General features: G+C 55.7%; 1 non-coding gene across 1 annotated transcript; it reads left to right on the forward strand.

Moving 5' to 3' along the window:
• The first annotated feature begins 5,101 nt into the window (after nt 1-5,101).
• Nucleotides 5,102-5,173, forward strand: TRNAA-UGC. Its single transcript has one exon. It is a non-coding gene; the product is annotated as a tRNA-Ala (tRNA).
• The last annotated feature ends 333 nt before the right edge of the window (nt 5,174-5,506 follow it).

Below are 5,506 nucleotides of genomic sequence, written 5' to 3' on the forward strand. Positions count from 1 at the left end.
TTCACCATGCCCCTACTCACTGCACGTGGTGGTGGAGGGCAGTTACTGAGTTTGGTTCGTCTGGCAAATTTAGGGCTTGGCTACACTTGCAGAGGTAGAGCACTGGGAGTTAAACCACAGCAAGGAAACCGCTGCCGTGTGTTCACACTGACAGCTGCAAGCGCACTGGAGTGGCCACATTAGCAGCTCTGGCAATGCCACAGAGAGCAGTGCAGTGTGTTAGCTATCCCAGTGTGCAAGTGGCTGCAATGTGCTTTTCAAATGGGGGATGGGGATGGAGTGTGACAGGGAGTGTGTTGTGTGTACGTGGGGGGAGCGGCAGTGTGTGTGGGGGGCTGAGAGTGTGTCAGCATGCTGTCTTGTGTGTTCGGACAGCAGCAGACCCCCCTCTCTCACACACATTCACAACAGCAGCATTCCACACTAATGGTTGCTTTGTCCCAGAGCAGATAAGCAGCCGGCTGTCAGAAACGGAGCTTTGAAAGGGGATATCCATATGCCTGCAGCCGATTTCAAAACAATGACCAGAGTGGGCACTTGACTTCAGGGGATTATGGGACATTTCCTGATGCCAAACATAGTGCAGTGATGCAACACGTCGTCCACACTGATGCCCGGGTATTTCAGCAGGGCTCAGCGAGCTTTATGCTTCTCATGGAGGTGGATTACCCAGAGTGCTCCACCTGCAGAGCCCAGGTGCTCCATGTGCCTTGCGAGTGTGGACACCTCAGGAGTTAGGGCACCCGGGGCTGCTTTAATGGGCTCTAACTTGCAAGTGTAGCCAAGCCCCTAGACTATGTCACTTGTGTGACTTACTTGTGCTATTGTAATAAATACAATAGACGTGCAATGGTCAGAAATTGCACCAGCAGAAAAGTATATTGCAGGGAAACCATAAGGAAATTAAGAGTTTAAATTATCCTCCACAAGTCCCGCGTCCCACTAAAATGAATCCAACCCACAGGGCACGTGGGCAGAAGTATCGGTGTCAGGATGCTACATTGTTAGCACAGTAAATGAAGCTGCAAAATAAATGATGTTTAAATGACCTCACTCTGTTGTTTACAATCCTGTGTTAAGAGGTAATAGATACAGATGTGCACCAGGCAGGGTCGCTTGGAAGACGAAGCCTTTATGCTTCCATCCCCCACCACTGTCAAGTTTTAGCCAATTAGGACAAGTCAGCAAATAAGAACAACCTCAGGTCTCAGTAACTGCTGCAGGTAGCAAAGTCCTACAGGGAGCAGTTTCTGGCACTACATCCCACTACTGATCAGCACAGGAGTTTTGACCTGTGCCGGTTCACCCCTCCTTAGGCAACCTGGGGACCCCAAGCTTGCCCGGGATCACCATATCGATGCCAAACTTAGTGCAGACACCCAATTGGCACAGCCCCCTGGAGCCCAGAACTCCTGAGCTCAAGCGATCCGCTGGCCTCAGCCTCCCCAGGAGCTGGGATCACAGGCACCAGCCACAGGGCCCGGCTGGTAACAAGGTCTCCCGCTTCCAACTTCAGGCTCAGCCTGGGAGCTCTGCGCTCTGAGCAGGTGGAAGTGGAGCCTGGAGCTGAGCTGATGTGCTGAGGGTTATTTGCACTGTGCGCTTCACATGGAGGTGAAAACACGGGGCACAGATCTTTGAGCACAACCCTCGTCCTGAGGAATGGGGGAGGGGCTGCATAAAGAGAGACCGGCTCTCCCTGGCGGGGCTGCAGCGGCTCTTCACAGGGGCAGTCCCACTGCCAATTGGTACCAGAGTTTTGAAAACCTCCTTTCCTGGGCAGGCTCCTCTCTCTCTAGGGGGACTGGCGACCCCAAACTTCCCAGAAACCAGCATAGCGAGGCCAACCTGAGCACAGACACCTGCTCAGCACCCCGGGGTGCAGCCCTGAACTCCGGCAAACAGCTACGCTCAGCTGACCACCCAACAAGCGTCACACGCAGGAGCCTTCGTGCCCCACGTGTTCAGGTCCCTCCCAGCGCCAGTTTTAAACTCCCCTGCTCAGTTCTAAGCTTTGGCCACACGGGGGCAGCCTGGAGCTCAGCCAATGCCTCCCATTGCTGGTTCCGTTTCCCGCTCCTCGTGGCAGGTTCACACCCCGCAGGCAGATCTCTGAACCCGAGCCGAACCGTTCCCCAAATCCAGCGCTTTAGCAGCAGCTTTGCTAGGAAAGTGCTGACGTCCCCAAGTAACGTAAGAGCCAGAGCGCTGTGTCCAGGATCTTCTATTGGGCCCCTCACCGTGGTGTCTGTCAGGTGTAAGGAGAAACCAGGGAAATGTTTTCATGGCATTTAAGGGCAGAAGGGGCCATTAGCTCAGCTAGTCTGACCCCCGAATAACACAGAATTACACCATGACACGTATTGAGCCCACAGACCTTAGACAGATCAAAGCGTTTCAGCCCTCAGGAAGGAGGCTAAACTGGGTACCAGAGGCAGCGAACAAGGGGCCCCCAAGGCAATGGCAGGGAACTGACGAGGTGAAATATGCCCAGATGATCCCAGCAGGCGACCCACCCCCATGCCACAGATGTGGGAGTCCCTGTTCCTCCTGCCCTTAAGAATCTCTGGTGGTAAGTGGGTCCCCCCCGTTCCCCAGATAAGAATCCTCCATGTGATTTCCCTGGCTTCACCTCCAGATAAGAACATTGTGTGGAGGGAGTGGGAGGAAGGTTGTCTGGCAGATCTGTAAAGGGGGACTGTGTCTCCCTGTCTGGCCCAGGCTCCTGGGAGGAAGTGATCTCAGTGTGTCTGGCTGTCTCCATTCCTCCCACCCATAAGAATCCCTGGTGTGTGGGTGCACCCTAGACCATTAAGGATCTCTGGTGGGTGGGTGTCTCTCTCCCCCTAGTCAGGATCTCTGGGACGTGCCTGTATAAAAGGAGACTTTGACTCAACCAGGCTGGGCTGCCAGCGTGGAACAGACCAGGTCCTTCTGTGGAGGGTTTGCGTTCCTCCAAGGACGTGATCTCAGTGTGTGTGGGTGTCCCTGTCCCTTCAACCCTTAACAATCCCTGGTGCGTGGGTGTGCTGGGCCCCATTACAATCCCCTCTGTCTTACCCCCCATGAGGGATCCATTTGATGTGGGTGTTCTCCACACTACCGGGGGTGTCTGGTTCCCCTGTCCCTCCTGGTTAATAGTGGAGTGTGTGGGTGTCCCCCCGCCCGTTACGGATCCGTGTTGTGCGGATGCCCCCGTTCTTCTCATTAAGAATGGTGCAATGGAGCATAAGGGTGTGTCCCCCACCCCATGAACTAGCTCCCGTGTGTGGTTCCCCTACCCCCACCCAGGCTCTGTGGTGTGTGGGTGTCGCTGTTCCTCTTTTCAAGATCCGTGTTGCAGGGGGGGCATCCCTCCCCCCAAGTCAGAATCCCCAGCATGTGGGTGCTCCCATCCCCCCAGCCAGGCTCTGCGTGGGGGGGTGTCTAAAAGGAGACCATGTCTCACTGAGGCTATGCTGCAGAGGTTACTCACAGGGACAACCCCACTACTGATCAGCATGGGAGTTTTGACCTGCTCCATTTCTGACCTGGGTCGGTTCACCCCTCCTTAGGCAACCTGGGGACCCCAAGCTTCCCTGGGATCACCATAGTGATGCTGAACTTAGTGTGGACACCTGATCGGCACAACCCCCTGCAGCCCAGAACTCCTGAGCTCAAGCGATCTGCTGGCCTCAGCCTCCCCAGGAGCTGGGATCACAGGCACCAGCCACAGGGCCCGGCTTGTTTCTCAGCCTGGCAGCTGGAGCTTTAAATTCTGCTTGTGAGCTCTGTGCCTTGGCCAGACAGGGACAGCCTGGAACTGGGAAATGCTCCTGCTTCCCCCGCCCCCCTCTCATGTCGAGCTGCAGGCGCCGCTGTCCTCCCAGGTAAGATCCCGGATGTTTCGGTGCCCCCATCCCCCGTCCAGGTGTCCGGGTACCTCTGCCCCCCATACAGAATCCTGGGTGTGTGGGTGTCCGTCCCTCTGCAGAGGATCCCGGAGTGTGGATGCCCTTGTCCCCCGCTATAAGATCCTGGGTGTGTGGGTGCCACTGTCCCTCCCAGTAGATCTCTGGTGGGTGGGTCCCCAGGGTGTGAGTGCTCCCATCCCCCGATACAGGCTGGGGGGGGGGAAACTGGCTCTCCCTGTCCTGCCCAGGCGGTGCTACAGCAGCTGTTCACAGGGGCAGCAACCCCACTGTCACCCTGCAACTTTAACCTGCTCCAGGGTGACCTGCTTCCCCTCCTTTGGGAGCCAGGGACCCCAAACTTCCCAGGGTCACCTGATCGATGCTGAGCTGAGCTGTCCCTTGTGCAAAGCAGGGGGCCAAATTCCATGGAAACAATGGATAAGCAGGGGGCCATGGGCACATCCAGCCCTGGCCATGAGATGTTCCCTCCCCTTTTCTTTATGCCCCTGTTGTTATTTCATGGATTGTCTGGGATGGGGGAAAACTGAATTCACTCCAGGTGGAGGGGGGAAGAACCCTGAAAATCTCAGGCCCCAACTCCTGCTACGAGGATCACTGAGGTGCTGGGAATCTGCATGGGAAAGGGACGGTGTGAATTGTCAAGGTGGGGAATGAATATCAATCTACAACAAGAGCCACCTCATTAATCACTGACACAGGCTAATCCTGCTGCTGATAGAAGGGAAACTGGGAGTGATTCTTTGCTGTTCAGCCATGGAAACAGTGACCCAATTGCACTGCAGTGAATGTGCTGGGGAAAGCTGGACTTTACAGGCAGGTGGAAAGAGCAGATCCTAGAAACACCTGGAGCTCCCCACAGCACTTCTGCCACCGGGGTCAGGTGTTGAGCGACTCACAGGGCCCCTCCCCTCCCATTACCTTCCAGCAGGGGGTGGCAGCACCTCCCACCCAATGCAGGGGAGAGGGCTGAGTGTATCTCTGCACCCTGAGTCCAGGGCACCCACTCTCTCTGCCCCACACATAGAATCTGGCCCTGCTGAAAACTGATCCCTATGAGCAAGTAAACTCCAGGAGAGCAGGACTGGCCCTCAGAGAGGGGAATGGGCTTCTCATGAAGCATATAGGTCACGGGATGTGCTGGGAACAGGACGGCTCTGAGTGTAACCCGTAGGCCCCACAGCCTATGTGGGGATGTAGCTCAGTGATAGAGCACATGCTTTGCATGTATGAGGTCCTGGGTTCAATCCCCAGCATCTCCAAGTTCTTTTCACCCTGCTGCTTTGCTCATGCCCAGAGGGGATGTTACCCAGCAGTCTCCCTGCAGGAATTTCAGTCCTGCTCAGTCAGGGGCAAGTGCCAATTGCATGGAAGGTCTGGGGGGGTTTCTGCTCCTAAGTCTCCTCTGTACATGTAAGATTCCCACCGGCTGTGCTGCTTGGGGCAAGGGTAGATGAGAAGGGCGAATCTTCCAGCACTGGAGGGGAAGGTCCCATCTGCACAGACTGAGAGGCAAAGACTAGACGTATTTCTTGTCTGGGCCCAATCTTTTCACCTGGTATAGTCCTTGTTCCAGCTCAGGTGGTAGCTAGGGG

The sequence above is a fragment of the Mauremys reevesii genome, linkage group 12 (assembly GCF_016161935.1).
Source record: "Mauremys reevesii isolate NIE-2019 linkage group 12, ASM1616193v1, whole genome shotgun sequence".
Taxonomy (NCBI): Eukaryota; Metazoa; Chordata; order Testudines; family Geoemydidae; genus Mauremys; species Mauremys reevesii.